Source organism: Arachis stenosperma, chromosome 1 (genome assembly GCF_014773155.1).
Source record: "Arachis stenosperma cultivar V10309 chromosome 1, arast.V10309.gnm1.PFL2, whole genome shotgun sequence".
Classification (NCBI taxonomy): domain Eukaryota; kingdom Viridiplantae; phylum Streptophyta; class Magnoliopsida; order Fabales; family Fabaceae; genus Arachis; species Arachis stenosperma.
In genome coordinates, this window is record NC_080377.1 from 101,080,590 (window position 1) to 101,096,675 (window position 16,086).

The 16,086-nt window shown below is 40.6% G+C and overlaps 1 non-coding gene across 1 annotated transcript; it reads right to left on the bottom strand.

The window, feature by feature from the left end:
- Positions 1 to 2,191: 2,191 nt before the first annotated feature.
- LOC130949881 (small nucleolar RNA R71) lies at positions 2,192 to 2,295 on the bottom strand. The gene has a single exon (XR_009073480.1). It is a non-coding gene; the product is annotated as a small nucleolar RNA R71 (small nucleolar RNA).
- Between the last annotated feature and the right edge of the window lie 13,791 nt (positions 2,296 to 16,086).

The window sequence follows — 16,086 nt, forward strand, 5'->3', positions numbered from 1 at the left end:
GAAACTTAAACTTCAACTTAAACGCCACTTTTGAAAGGGTTTCTGGGCCAAATATATTGAAGTTTAAGTTAGCTTTTGAGCACAAAGTTCAACTTAAACGTATTATGGTATGAAACCCAATTGAATATCATGGTTTATGGGATTGGGCCTGAAGAATTGATGAGTCTGGAACTTCAAATTGTTGAGTCTTGTGTCATTACTTGTTTATCACTAAGTTTGCTCAATGAATGTTACAGAATGGGATCACAGCCTCATCAGGATTATGGACCATAAACCCAAAGCAAAAGGAAATCAAGGAAAAGCCTCAAAGCCCAAGAAACACAACAGAAGCTCAATTTAGAAAGTGTATAAATAGGATAGAATTGAAGTTAGTTGGCACTTTTGACACTTGGGAACTTTTGATCATTTTGCTATTTTTCATACTTTGTAATTGAATTCAGAGCTATGACTCACTAAACCCCCTTTCATTGGGTTAGGGAGCTCTATTGTAATTCAATGAATCAATAATAGTTTTTATCTTCTTCTTCAATCTTTTCTCTTGAATTTTGTTAGAAAGCTTCTCGATCTAATTCCATTGGGTAGTTGTCTTGGGAAAGAAACTACCCATAATTGGAATCCTTCGGAACCTTGGGAAAGGAATGATGGATTCATGCTAGAGAAGATTTCTCACAGTGAATTGGATTGGGGTTTGGATGGATATTGTGACATGTAATCCTACCAAATTGTGGTTCATGAAACTGTGTGGTATAATCAGTGATCGAGCATCATCTCTTCTTATGAACATTTAAACCAAGGGATTGGGAATTTGTTTGTTTTTAGAGAGAATTGGTGAGCCAAGGAATTGGGATCCAATCATATAAGATTGCCAAGCAAGATTCAATGAATGCATTGGTTGAGGAAGAGATGAAAATGTTTTGATTCGGAGATTTCAATATCTCCTGACCCCAATGAACCCCTCTTTCTGATCTACACTTTCTATTTACCATCTGAAATTTCAATTCATGCAATCACCCCCATCTTTTTTTTAATTTCAGCAATTTACTTTCTCGCACCTTAATTCTCGCAATTTAAGTTTATGCAATTTAAATTCCTTGCAATTTACGTTTCCTGCCACATTTACTTTATGCAATTCTCATCCAAACGTTGATTCCGCTCAACTAAACAAACTTCTAATTCGAATTGCTCATTCAACCAATCCTTGTGGGATTCGACCTCACTCTATTGTGAGTTTTTACTTGACGATAACCGGTGCACTTGCCGGAAGGAATTTTGCCGTTCGTGCAATTTCCTAAAATCGTAGCATAACAAGTTTATGCACACATCAAGTTTATGGCGCCGTTGCCGGGGATTGGTTTTCGATTGACAATTCTCCAATTGGAAGTTAACTAGATTGAGCATTTTTTTTGTTTTGATAATTTAGTTCAAGTTACTTGTTGAATTTTAATTTCTGCACTCTGTTACTTGCTTTTTCTTTCTTATGCCTTTCAATTCAAGCAACTAACTCACTGACCCACTAACTATTTGAATTAATTCCTCAACTGCTCTAACCATACTCTTCCATTAACCAAGAGTATTCCACTTGTTTGTTGCTTGTGGTGTGTTCTTGTATGACAGGTAGGAGAGGAGAGATATCAACTCCTCCATATACCGAACCAGAGAGGACCCTTCATAAACTTAGAAGGGAAGCAAGAGGGAAGAGAGTACTGGGAGAAGAAGAATCTGAAGGAGAATCTGAGGACAACTTTGAGGAAGCTCTAGATCTCAACATGGATAGAGAATTTCACAACCATGAGAGGGCTGATGGAAACAATGTCATTCCTGAGAGGAGGGTTCTTGGTTCATACATAAACCCAACCTCTGGGAATTGTGGAAGCAGCATTCAGAAACCACCCATTCAGGCCAATAATTTTGAACTCAAACCACAGTTAATATCACTGGTGGAGAACCATTGTTCATTTGGTGGGAGTGTTAATGAAAACCCAAACCAACATCTCACAAAATTCCTGAGAATTTGCGACACTGTGAAGTCCAATGGAGTCCAGGAAGATGCCTATAAACTGCTCTTGTTTCCATTTTCACTTAGGGACAAGGCAGCTAAGTGGCTGGAATCATTCCCAAGGGACAGCCTAACAACCTGGGATGAGGTGGAGAGCAAGTTTCTGGCACGTTTCTACCCCCACAAAAGGTCAATAGGCTTCGATCTGAGGTTCAGACTTTTAGACAACAAGATGGTGAGACGCTCTACGAGGCATGGGAGAGGTTCAAAGAGTTGACAAGGAAATGCCCACCAAACATGTTCCCTGACTGGGTGCAATTGCATATTTTCTATGATGGACTTTCTTATGAATCAAGGAAGGCTGTAGACCATTCATCAGGAGGTTCATTGAACAGGAAAAAGACTGTGGAAGAAGCCATTGAAGTGATTGAGACAGTGGCTGAAAATGAATACTACTATGCTTCAGAGAGACACAACACTAAGGGAGTCATGGAGCTGAACCATGTTGATACAATTCTAGCCCAAAACAAGGTGTTTGCCAAGCAACTAGCAGAGCTCACCAGGAAATTAGACACAAAGCAAGTGGCTGCGATACACACACAAGATCAAGAGGAAGTAAGCATTGAAGGAGGTGATTGGGAAGAGGCCAACTATGTGGGAAACCAACAAAAGCAATCATATGACCCACATTCCAACACTTACAACCCAGGATGGAAAAACCACCCAAACTTTGGGTGGGAAAACCAGCAAACCCAACCACAAAACCACAAACCTTACAACCACAACCAACATAACAATTCCACATACCAAAACTCCAACCAAAGATCATACCAAGCCACACAAAACACTTACTCCCAACCACCATATCATGGCCAAAATAATCAACCTGCCCAACCTAATCCGAACCAACAATTTCAAGATCAATTAAACAGGATAGAAGGAGTGCTTGCAACCATGAGCCAAGACATAACCGAATTGAAAAGCTTTAGGGAAGATGTGAGATCAACCTTAAGGAGCCATGGTGAAAAACTCAAGTGGATGGAGTCTAGAGTAGGAGAGCTATCTCAACAGGCCCCTAAGTCAACTGCAGTGTTCCCTAGTGACACTGAAAAGAATCCTAAGGGGGAACAAAAGGGAGTGAGATGGGAAGAATGCAAGGCCATCACCATATTGAAAGAAGTCTCAAAAGAAGAAGGAATCAGACCCTCAGAAAAGGAGCCAGAAGTCTTGAACGAAGGTGTGGAAGAAGCTAAGCAGGAAAGTGAAACTGAGCAAGCCAAAGAATTGCAAAAGGAAGGCATGCTGGGAACATACCAACCAAAAGCACCATTTCCTTAGAGGATAGGAGGAGGTGAAAAAGGGAAAACATATTCAAGGTTCTTAGAGACATTTAAGTCTCTCCACATCAATATTCCCTTTCTTGAGATCCTCCAGCAGATGCCTACACATATCAAGTATTTGAAGGAATTGCTGAGCAAGAAAGAGTTTTGAAGGGAGGACAAACTGTAATAATGAACAAAGAATGCAGTGCACTCATCAAGAAGGATATGGTCTCTAAGAAAACAGACCCAGGAAGTTTTCATATCCCCTGCATCATAGGGGAAACAAAAATTGACAGAGGATTCTGTGATCTAGGAGCTAGCATAAATGTGATGCCTCTGACTCTTATGAGAAGGCTACAACTGAATGAGGTGAGATCCACTGATGTAATCATACAACTGGCTGACAAAACTCAAAAGCAAGCTGAAGGGGTAGTTGAGAATGTGCTGGTGAAAGTGGGAAATTATTTTTTTCCCACAGACTTTGTCATTTTGGACATGGAGGAAAGCTATCTACACCCTATCATTCTGGGAAGGCCATTTCTAGCCACTGCTAGAGCGCTCATAGATATTGAACAAGGAGAGCTAATTTTAAGAGTACATGATGAACAGCTCATTTTCCATGTTTTTAAACCTGCATCTGAGCCTGAACCAGAACCTGAAAAGCCTAAGGATGATAATAGCAATCTGTGTTTGGAGGAAGGCAATTCAGCAGCTGGAACTCTAAAACAATCCTTTGAAGGCAAACAAGAATTGCAAGAGTTAAAGCCACAAGAATCAATAAAAACAGATCAGAAGGGTCCTCCTAGCATAAGGGTCAATGAAGAGATCCTCAAGAGAGAGAGAAGAATTGTGAAGAAATTGCCAAGAGGGTGGAGAAACAAGAAAATTCCCACTGAAGGGTTCTCTCCGGGAGATAAAGTGATATCAAGTCATTATCTGCCAATCCCACCTGGCCTCAAACCCATTCCTTCCCAGCTTCCTCAAGTGTTCACAATCAGGAAAGTTCTTTCTATGGAACATTTGGAAATCATGAAGGAATCAAATGGGGATGTTTCCATAGTGAGAGGAGAGGACATCAAGCACTACAATCCACCCTAACAAGGGACAACCGTCAAGCTAGTGACGTTAAAGAAGCGCTTCATGGGAGGCAACCCATGTTTTAGTATCCTTACTCTTTATTGTTTTGCTCTGCATCTAATAAAGCATGGTTTCTTATGCATGAACTTGAATCCTCAGGACAACTGCTGATAAGGTGCACTAAACATTGCATGTAAAATACAATTGGTCTCTAAGCTTGGTGTACCTGAAGGCAACCCAAATCTTATTCAAATTGTATTCAATCTTTCAAGGTGCACAACCAAACATTAAGTTTGGTGTCCCTTTTGAACACGGTCAATGAAAAGCAAGAAGTTCCTTTGGATTTAAAAATTCATGACAAGTATACCATTTGCACGTTTTAATACTTTGATTTCAATTACTTTAGGTAGTAAAATTGTTTAGGATCAAAGAGCCAAAGTGACTATGATTTATTAGAATTATGCACAATTATTAAGGATAACCAACATGGATTTCATATCATCAGAAGACATTACCAAACACTAAGTTTGGTGTCCATTAATAAGTGTGCATACATACAAAAGTCACGGCTATAAGCTCATGAAGACAATCATTGATTTACAATTCAAATGTGCAAGTACTATTCATTATTCACATGGACCGAAAAATAATAGCAATTTTGTTTGTTTGTGCAGGTACAAAAGGAAAGATAAGAATGGAGGAAGAAGACAAAGGGGGAGGTACGGTTCTTGGTCAAAAAGGAAATTCACAAGTCTTTGAAACTAACACATGGAAAAAGGAAGTTCTGCATGAAAAGATAGCTACATGTACAACCTAATGCACCCAGAATATTTCCAAGAAAGTGAAATGCAATTCATCCTTCTCCCTAATGCATATATTTACCATCAAGCCATACTTCACAAATCACCCTAGCCATCCATTTTTCACTTGCATACACTATAAAGAACCACTTGGGGAACGAGTTCCACACCACCAAATCTCCTTCTTGCACATTTTTCGTTCATCATAGCATAATCATCTCTTGCCGAAAACAACCTCACCACACTTCTCACAACACTTTCTTACTCCACCTTGTTAACTTTAGCTTGTCACTTGCCAAAACTAAGGAACCAATGGCAGCCTCATCTAGCCACAAAAGAAGAAAGGATAAGGAGCCAATGGAGGAGGAAAGGGAATTTGATGCATGGAAATACAAATCAGTTTTCCATGAGATTCAAGCCGAATCGATGAGACCTAAAAGGGTACTAGCTGAGGTTCCCTTTGACCTTGAAAAGGATGAGTTTCCAGGTATTTGGGAGAAGATCAAAAAGAGGAGGTGGGAGCTCTTGACTAAGCCAATCACTAAAATCAACATCAACCTGGTGAAGGAGTTTTATGCAAATGCAGTAAGGGAGGATACAACCGTGGAACCCACATACAAAAGCTATGTGAGAGGGGTGGAAGTTGACTTCAGCCCCAAAGCAATCATGAAAACTCTTGGCCTGAAAAACATACGTTTCAGCCAAGCAAGTTATGAGGAAAGGATGATGGGAGAACCTGACTATTCGACTATTGCTGAAGACCTTTGTGCCATCAGAGCTGAATGGGTGAGAAAAACAAAAGGGGCTCCAAGAGTCTTGAGAAAGGGAGACCTAACACCTGAAGCTAAAGGGTGGTATGCAATAGTTAGGAGATCCATCCTACCTACTGCAAACTCTTCAGAAATAGTCTCTAAAAGAGCCATCTTGCTACATTGCATTATGGTGGGAGGAGAGATCAAAGTTCATAAACTCATAGCTGAACAGATACAAGAGTTTAGTGAGAAAAGTGACCATGAATCCTGGCTCCACTTCCCTAGCACCATCATTAGACTATGCATCGATGCCCAAGTACCACTTGAAGATGAAAGACCTAATTGGCTATATCCTGGAATGGCCATAACTGCGTACAGAATGAATCTTGGCCCAATTGCTCCAAGACATACAAAAGGAAGAAATGAAGAAGGGCAACAAGCAGAAGCAGAGCACGAAGCAGAGCAAGAAGGAGAAGAAGGAGAAGAAGAGCAAGAAGAGCAAGGGATTCCAGAAAGAAGGCAACAAATTCCCGGAGACCCCATGGATATGAGCAGAATGCAGGAAATCATAGAAGGAATGTCTCAACAATACATGAGGTCTCAAGAGAGAGAAGAGGACTTTCACCTAAAAATGATGGATATGCAAAGGAACTTTGAATCAAGATTCCTAGATCTACAAAGGGAACAGAATTTACAATTACAGGAATCCCTCAGCCACATATGCCAACACCAAGATGCCAATATCTTGGCAATCAAGGAAGCCACCACTTTGCAGAATGCAAGATACTCAGTTCAAGCTGATTACAACATCAGTTCTCAAATCAAGCTTAACTACATAGGGGAACATCTACACAAGATGGACCCAGCTTTCCCAGCTTTTGATGAGTATTTCAAAGGGAGAAAAGAAGGAGAAATAAACAAGGCAATGGTCCTTGAAAAAGGAGTGGAAGAAACAATGAAAAAGGCTGGATTCTGGAAAAAGCTCATAGGAAAAGACAAAGGAAGTACAAGTGGTCAAAAAGAGGTAAGAAGCAAGAAGAAGCAGGATCCCAAGAATCAAGAAGAACCAAGCAATAAATAAGAGGTGGTCTCATTCCTTAATAATCAAATGATAGTTTGTGAATTGTCTTTATGAGCTTTCTTTCATTATAAGTCATTTAAGTTTTAATGTGAAGTTTTTAGTATGTTTGTCTGTTTATTGCTTTGAATAAAGTGAATGCCTAGATGTTTGGATATAACTCCACCTTCTTAAACAAATGCTTGCCATGCTTGTTCTGTTTCCAAAAATTAAAAGAAAAGTTTGAACAAAAGTAACTTGGCTCAATTAGTGACAAATCAAGTAGAATTAAGTGGTGGTATGCATGCTTGATTGTTTAGTTAGCTCACTGGAAATTGAGTGTAGAATTATCATTTTTTGTGTAAAAGTTGAATACTGTCTATGGATCTTGATGAATAAACGTCTTTGGCCATGAAAAAGAAAGAAAAAGAAGAAGAGAAGCCACTGAAAAAGGGCAACCAAAAAAACAAAAGAATTAAGAAAATAAAGCTAGGCACCAATGGTTTGAACTTTTGAGACATATGCCTGTGGTGTTTATGTACTAGGATCTGCTTGGATGAATAGGTTCTGTGGAGTGTTTCAACACTTGGTAACTTGGGTTAACTAATCCGGGATTATCAACCAAAAGTCCATTATCAAGAGCAACCTAGCTACAAAACATTTAGTTACACAAAGAGGTGCTGGGCACCAATGTCTCAAAAAGAAATGTGAACTAAAATGCCTGTAGTGGATATGTGTACTGCACTGATAAGAAAAAAGAAATTTGCCAAAGGCTTGTGCAACACATGACACTGAGCAAACAAGGAGCAAAGGAGCTTTAAGAAAAAGAAAAACAAAGAAAGAAAAAGTGCCAAGGACATAAGAATAACAAGAGGCCATAGCAGTGTTTGATGGATGCAATGAAAAAGTGATAATCCTCCCTGATAAGAATGAAAAAGTGATGCTGCAACTTTCTGCAAAAAACCCTTCTGATGAACTTCAAATGCTTGCTAATATAGCCAATGTAATTGCTTTTTGTTTCATACTTTCTTCTCAAATAACTCAGGACTTGCTTAGGGACAAGCAAGTATTAAGTTTTGTGTTGTGATGCCAAGGCATCTTAGGCTAGTTTCACTAGCATTTTTCTGTTAGTTTTAGTTGTTTTATGCATTTTCTTGAGCTTAAAGTAACCAAGAATGGTTAATTGAACAACAAAGCAATGAACCATCCAAACAGAATGATTTTGCTGCAAATTCCATGAGTTTTTAGTTATATTACTTGAATGCTATGAAGGGATGATTTCTCATGAAATTTTGCAAGATTTTGATGCAATTGTTTGGATGATTTCAGGGAAGAAGAGGCTAGGCAAGGAAGCAACAAAATCAATAAAAGAAGCTTGAAATATCAAATGTGGAGTTTAAGCTCCAGTTTAAGCCTAAACTGGAGCTTAAACGCCAGAATCATGAGAAAGGAGGAAATGCTGTAACTGGCGTTTAACCTCCAGTTTAACCTTAAACTGGAAGTTAAACGCCAGAATGAGAAAGGCACTAAGAAGCATTTCCACGTTTAACCTCCAGTTTAACCTTAAACTGGAGGTTAAACGCCAGAATGAGACTTGAACCAAAGGAGCATTTCCACGTTTAAGCTCCAGTTTAACCTCAAACTGGAGCTTAAACGTGTTCGACACTTATCCACACTCCTGGGCTACTTTCTTCATTCCCACGTTTAACCTCCAGTTTAACCTTAAACTGGAGGTTAAACGTGTTCGACCACAAATTGCCTCCAGGGTTGCTGGTGCGCGAAATTGTGAACACTACTTTTCACAACTCTCATAATCCCCGGTCATGAACTCCAAGAACTTGGTAGTTCAATTCCATGGCATTACACAACTTCGCACAACTAACCAGCAAGTGCACTGGGTCGTCCAAGTAATACCTTACGTGAGTAAGGGTCGATCCCACGGAGATTGTTAGCATTGAAGCAAGCTATGGTCATCTTGTAAATCTTAGTCAGGCAAACTCAATTGTATATGATGATGAACGAAAATAACATAGAAGATAAAGATAGTGATACTTATGTATATCATTGGTGTAAGAGCTTCAGACAAGCGTATGAAGATGCCTTCCCTTCCGTCTCTCTGCTTTCCTACTGCCTTCATCCAATCCTTCTTACTCCTTTCCATGGCAAGCTCGTGTAGGGTTTCACCGTTGTCAGTGGCTACCTCCCATCCTCGCAGTGAAAGCTAATGCTCACGCACTCTGTCACAGTACGGCCAATCACCGGTTCGGTTCCCGCTCCTACTGGAATAGAATCCCTCTTTTGCGTCTGTCACTAACGCCCAGCAGGTTAGAGTTTGAAGCACGTCACAATCATTCAATCATTGAATCCTACTCAGAATACCACAGACAAGGTTAGACCTTCCGGATTCTCTTGAATGCCGCCATCAGTTCTTGCCTATACCACGAAGATTCTGATTAAAGAATCCAAGAGATATTCACTAAGCCTCAGATGCGTGTAGAACAAAAGTGGTTGTCAGTCACCTTGTTCATGGGTGAGAATGGTGATGGGCGTCAATCATCACCTTCATCAAGTTGAAGAACAAGTGATATCTTGGACAAAGAACAAGCGGAATTGAATAGAAGAACAATAGTAATTGCATTAATACTCGAGGTACAGCAGAGCTCCACACCTTAATCTATGGTGTGTAGAAACTCCACCGTTGAAAATACATAAGCATAAGGTCTAGGCATGGCCGAATGGCCAGCCTCCCAATGATCTAAGATAGCATCTATCGAAGATAGCTACCAAAAGTCCTCTAATACAATAGTAAAAGGTCCTACTTATAGAAAACTAGTAGCTTAAGGTGTACATAGATAAGTAAATGACATAAAAATCCACTTCCGGGCCTACTTGGTGTGTGCTTGGGCTGAGCAATGAAGCAATTTCGTGTAGAGACTCTTCTTGGAGTTAAACGCCAGCTTTTATGCCAGTTTGGGCGTTTAACTCCCATTTGGGTGCCAGTTCCAGCGTTTAACGCTGGGATTTCTTGAGGTGACTTTGAACGCCGGTTTGGGCCATCAAATCTTGGGCAAAGTATGGACTATCAAATATTGCTGGAAAGCCCAGGATGTCTACTTTCCAACGCCGTTGAGAGCGCGCCAATTGGGCTTCTGTAGCTCCAGAAAATCCACTTCGAGTGCAGGGAGGTCAGAATCCAACAGCATCTGCAGTCCTTTTGAGTCTTTGGATCAGATTTTTGCTCAGATCCCTCAATTTCAGCCAGAAAATACCTGAAATCACAGAAAAACACACAAACTCATAGTAAAGTCCAGAAAAGTGAATTTTAATTAAAAACTAATAAAAATATAATAAAAACTAACTAAAAGATACTAAAAACATACTAGAAACAATGCCAAAAAGTGTACAAATTATCCGCTCATCACAACACCAAACTTAAATTGTTGCTTGTCCCCAAGCAACTGAAAATCAAATAAGATAAAAAGAAGATTATATGCAATGAATTCCAAAAACATCTATGAAGATCAGTATTAATTAGATGAGCGGGGCTTTCAGCTTTTTGCCTCTGAACAGTTTTGGCATCTCACTCTATCCTTTGAAATTCAGAATGATTGGCTTCTTTAGGAACTTAGAATCCAGATAGTGTTATTGATTCTCCTAGTTAAGTATGATGATTCTTGAACACAGCTACTTTATGAGTCTTGGCCGTGGCCCAAAACACTCTGTCTTCCAGTATTACCACCGGATACATACATGCCACAGACACATAATTGGGTGAACCTTTTCAGATTGTGACTCAGCTTTGCTAAAGTCCCCAATTAGAGGTGTCCAGGGTTCTTAAGCACACTCTTTTTTGCCTTGGATCACAACTCTTATTTTTTCTTTTTCTTTCTTTTTCTCTTTCTTCTCTTTTTTTTTTCTTTTTCGGTTTTTTTTTTCGCTTGCTTTCTTCCTTTTTTTTTTTGTATTCACTGCTTTTTCTTGCTTCAAGAATCATTTTTATGATTTTTCAGATCCTCAGTAACATGTCTCCTTTTTCATCATTCTTTCAAGAGCCAACATTCATGAACCACAAATTCAAAAGACATATGCACTGTTCAAGCATACATTCAGAGAACAAAAGTGTTGCCACCACATCAATATAATTAAACTGTTATAAAATTCAGAATTCATGCAATTCTTTCCTTTTCAATTAAGCACATTTTTATTCAAGAAAGGTGATGGATTCATAGGACACTCATAACTTTAAGGCATAGACACTAAGACACTAATGATCACAAGACACAAACATGGATAAACATAAGCATAAAATTCGAAAAACAGAAGAATAAAGAACAAGGAAATCAAGGAACGGGTCCACCTTAGTGATGGCGGCTCTTTCTTCCTCTTGAAGATCCTATGGAGTGCTTGAGCTCCTCAATGTCTCTTCCTTGTCTTTGTTGCTCCTCCCTCATGATTCTTTGGTCTTCTCTAATTTCATGGAGGATGATGGAGTGTTCTTGATGCTCCACCCTTAGTTGTCCCATGTTGGAACTTAGTTCTCCTAGGGAAGTGTTTACTTGCTCCCAATAGTCTTGTGGAGGAAAGTGCATCCCTTGAGGCATCTCAGGGATCTCTTGATGAGAGGGGTCTCTTGTGTACTCCATCCTTTTCTTGGTGATGGGCTTGTCCTCATCAATGGGGGTATCTCCTTCTATGTCAACTCCAACTGAATAACAGAGGTGACAAATGAGATGAGGAAAGGCTAACCTTGCCAAGGTGGAGGTCTTGTCCGCCACCTTATAGAGTTCTTGGGCTATAACCTCATGAACCTCTATTTCTTCTCCAATCATGATGCTATGAATCATGATGGCCCGGTCTAGAGTAACTTCGGACCGGTTGCTAGTGGGAATGATTGAGCGTTGAATGAACTCTAACCATCCTCTAGCCACGGGCTTGAGGTCATGCCTTCTCAATTGGACCGGCTTGCCTCTTGAATCTCTCTTCCATTGTGCGCCCTCTTCACATATGATTGTGAGGACTTGGTCCAACCTTTGATCAAAGTTGACCCTTCTAGTGTAAGGATGTTCATCTCCTTGCATCATAGGCAAGTTGAACGCCACCCTCACACTTTCCGGACTAAAATCCAAGTATTTCCCCCGAACCATAGTAAGATAATTCTTTGGATTCGGGTTCACACTTTGGTCATGGTTCTTGGTGATCCATGCATTGGCATAGAACTCTTGAACCATCAAGATTCCGACTTGTTGAATGGGGTTGGTAAGCACTTCCCAACCTCTTCTTCGGATCTCATGGCGGATCTCCGGATATTCACCCTTTTTGAGTGAAAAGGGGACCTCGGGGATCACCTTCTTCAAGGCCACAACTTCATAGAAGTGGACTTGATGCACCCTTGAGAGGAATCTATCCATCTCCCATGACTCGGAGGTGGAAGCTTTTTCCTTCCCTTTCCTCTTTTTAGAGGTTTCTCCGGCCTTGGATGCCATAAATGGTTATGGAAAACGAAAAAGCAACGCTTTTACCACACCAAACTTAAAATGTTTGCTCGTCCTCGAGCAAAAAGAAGAAGAGAGTAGAAGAAGAAGAAATGAGGAGGAGGGAGATGGTGGTGTATTCGGCCAAAGAGGGGGAGAAGTGGTGTTTAGGTTGTGTGAAAATGAAGAAGGGAAGAAGGGTATTTATAGGAGAGAGGGGAGAAGGAGTTCGGCCATGTATGGGTGGGTTTGGGAGGAAAAGTGGTTTGAATTTGAAGGGTGAGGTTGGTGGGGATTTATGAAGGATGGATGTGAGTGGTGAAGAGAAAGATGGGATTTGATAGGTGAAGGGTTTATGGGGAAGAGGTATTGAGGTGATTGGTGAATGGGGGAAGAAGAGAGAGAGTGGTGGTGGGGTCCTGTGGGGTCCACAGATCCTGTGGTGTCAAGGAAAAGTCATCCCTGCACCAAATGTTGCTCAAAATCACGTTTTGAGCCATTTCTGGCGTTAAACGCCGGGCTGGTGCCCATTCCTGGCGTTTAACGCCAGGTTTTTGCCCTTTTCTGGCGTTTAACGCCAGTCTGGTGCCCCTTTCTGGCGTTAAACGCCCAGAATGGTGCCAGACTGGGCGTTAAACGCCCAACTGCTAGGCTTACTGGCGTTTGAACGCCAGCAGCATCTTCCTCCAGGGTGTGCTGTTTTTCTTCCTGTTTTTCATTCTGTTTTTGCTTTTTTCATTGTTTTTGTGACTTCTTATGATCATCAACCTACAAAAAAGATAAAATAACAAAAGAAAATAGTTAACTATAAAACATTGGGTTGCCTCCCAACAAGCGCTTCTTTAATGTCATTAGCTTGACAGAGGACTCTCATGGAGCCTCACAGATACTCAGAGCCATGTTGGAACCTCCCAACACCAAACTTAGAGTTTGAATGTGGGGGTTCAACACCAAACTTAGAGTTTGGTTGTGGCCTCCCAACACCAAACTTAGAGTTTGACTGTGGGGGCTCTGCTTGGCTCTGTCTTGAGAGAAGCTCTTCATGCTTCCTCTCCATGATGACAGAGGGATATCCTTGAGCCTTAAACACAAAAGATTCTTCATTCACTTGAATGATTAGTTCACCTCTATGAACATCAATCACAGCCTTTGCTGTGGCTAGGAAGGGTCTGCCAAGGATGATGGATTCATCCATGCACTTCCCAGTCTCTAGGACTATGAAATCAGTAGGGATGTAATGGTCTTCAACTTTTACCAAAACATTCTCTACAAGTCCATGAGCTTGTTTTCTTGAGTTGTCTGCCATCTCCAATGAGATTATTGCAGCTTGTACCTCAAAGATCCCTAGCTTCTCCATTACAGTGAGAGGCATGAGGTTTACACTTGACCCTAAGTCACACAAGGCCTTCTTGAAGGTCATGGTGCCTATGGTACAAGGTATGGAAAACTTCCCAGGATCTTGTCTCTTTTGAGGTAATTTCTGCCTAGACAAGTCATCCAGTTCTTTGGTGAGCAAAGGAGGTTCATCTTCCCAAGTCTCATTTCCAAATAACTTGTCATTTAGCTTCATGATTGCTCCAAGGTTTTTAGCATCTTGCTCTTCAGTGACATACTCATCCTCTTCAGAGGAAGAATACTCATCAGAGCTCATGAATGGCAGAAGTAATTCCAATGGAATCTCTATGGTCTCATTTTGAGCCTCAGATTCCCATGGTTCCTCATTGGGGAACTCAGAGGAGATTGGTGCACGCCCATTGAGGTCTTCCTCAGTGGCGTCCACCTCCTCTCTTTCCTCTCCATATTCGGCCATGTTTATGGCTTTACACTCTCCTTTTGGATTTTCTTCTGTGTTGCTTGGGAGAGTACTAGGAGGGAGTCCAGTAATTTTCTTACTCAGCTGACCCACTTGTCCTTCCAAATTCCTAATGGAGGACCTTGTTTCATTCATGAAACTTTGAGTGGTTTTGATTAGATCAGAGACCATTGTTGCTAAGTCAGAGGTATTCTGCTTAGAACTCTCTGTCTGTTGCTGAGATGATGGAAAGGCTTGTTGGTGCCAAGCCTGTTTCTTCCACCATTATTGTTATTGAAACCTTGTTGAGGTCTCTCTTGATTCTTCCATGAGAAATTTGGGTGATTTCTCCATGAAGAATTATAGGTGTTTCCATAGGGTTCTCCTAGGTAATTCACCTCTTCCATTGAAGGGTTCTCAGGATCATAAGCTTCTTCCTCAGATGAAGCTTCCTTAGTACTGCCAGGTGCATTTTGCATTCCAGACAGACTTTGAGAAATCAATTTGACTTGTTGAGTCAATATCTTGTTCTGAGCCAATATGGCATTCAGAGTGTCAATCTCAAGAACTCCTTTCTTCTGATTAGTCCCATTATTCACAGGATTCCTTTCAGAAGTGTACATGAATTGGTTATTTGCAACCATTTCAATTAGCTCTTGAGCCTCTGCAGGCGTCTTCTTCAGATGAAGAGATCCTCCAGCAGAGCTATCCAAAGACATCTTGGATAGTTCAGAGAGACCATCATAGAAAATACCTATGATGCTCCATTCAGAAAGCATGTCTGAGGGACACTTCCTGATTAATTGTTTGTATCTTTCCCAAGCTTCATAGAGGGATTCTCCATCCTTCTGTCTGAAGGTTTGGACTTCCACTCTAAGCTTACTCCATCTTTGTGGTGGAAAGAACTTTGCCAAGAAGGCATTGGCTAGCTTTTCCCAAGAGTCCAGGCTTTCTTTAGGTTGAGAGTCCAACCATATTCTAGCTCTGTCTCTTACAGCAAAAGGGAATAGCATCAGTCTATAGACCTCAGGGTCTACCCCATTAGTCTTGACTGTGTCACAGATTTGCAAGAATTCAGCTAAGAACTGATGAGGATCTTCCATTGGAAGTCCATGGAACTTGCAATTCTGTTGCATTAGAGAAACTAATTGAGGCTTAAGCTCAAAGTTGTTTGCTCCAATGGCAGGGATGGAGATGCTTCTACCATAGAAGTCGGGAGTAGGTGCAGTAAAGTCACCCAGCACCTTCCTTGCATTGTTGGCATTGTTGTTGTTTTCGGCTGCCATGTCTTCTTCTTCTTTGAAGAATTCGGTCAGGTCCTCTAAAGAGAGTTGTGCTTTGGCTTCTCTTAGCTTTTCTCTTCAGGGTCCTTTCGGGTTCAGGGTCAGCTTCAACAAGAATGCCTTTGTCTCTGCTCCTGCTCATATGAAAGAGAAGAGAAAAAGAAAATGTGGAATCCTCTATGTCACAGTATAGAGATTCCTTGAGGTGTCAGAGGAAAAGAGAAATAGAAAGAAGAAGGAGAAGAAGAATTCGAACTTTAATTAGATAAGGTTCGAATTATGCATTGAGAAGGAGTGGTGCTCCATAAATAGAAGGATGTGAGAGGGAGGGAAGTAATCTTTTCGAAAATTATTTAGAAAATTTTGAAAACATTTTTGAAAAACACTTAATTGATTTTCGAAAATAAAAGTAAGAATGAAATCAAGTGATTTTTGAAAAAGATTTGAAATTAGAAGTCAAAAGGATTTGATTGAAAACTTAATTTGAAGAAGATGTGATTAAAAAGATGTGATTGAGAAGATATGATTTGAAAACA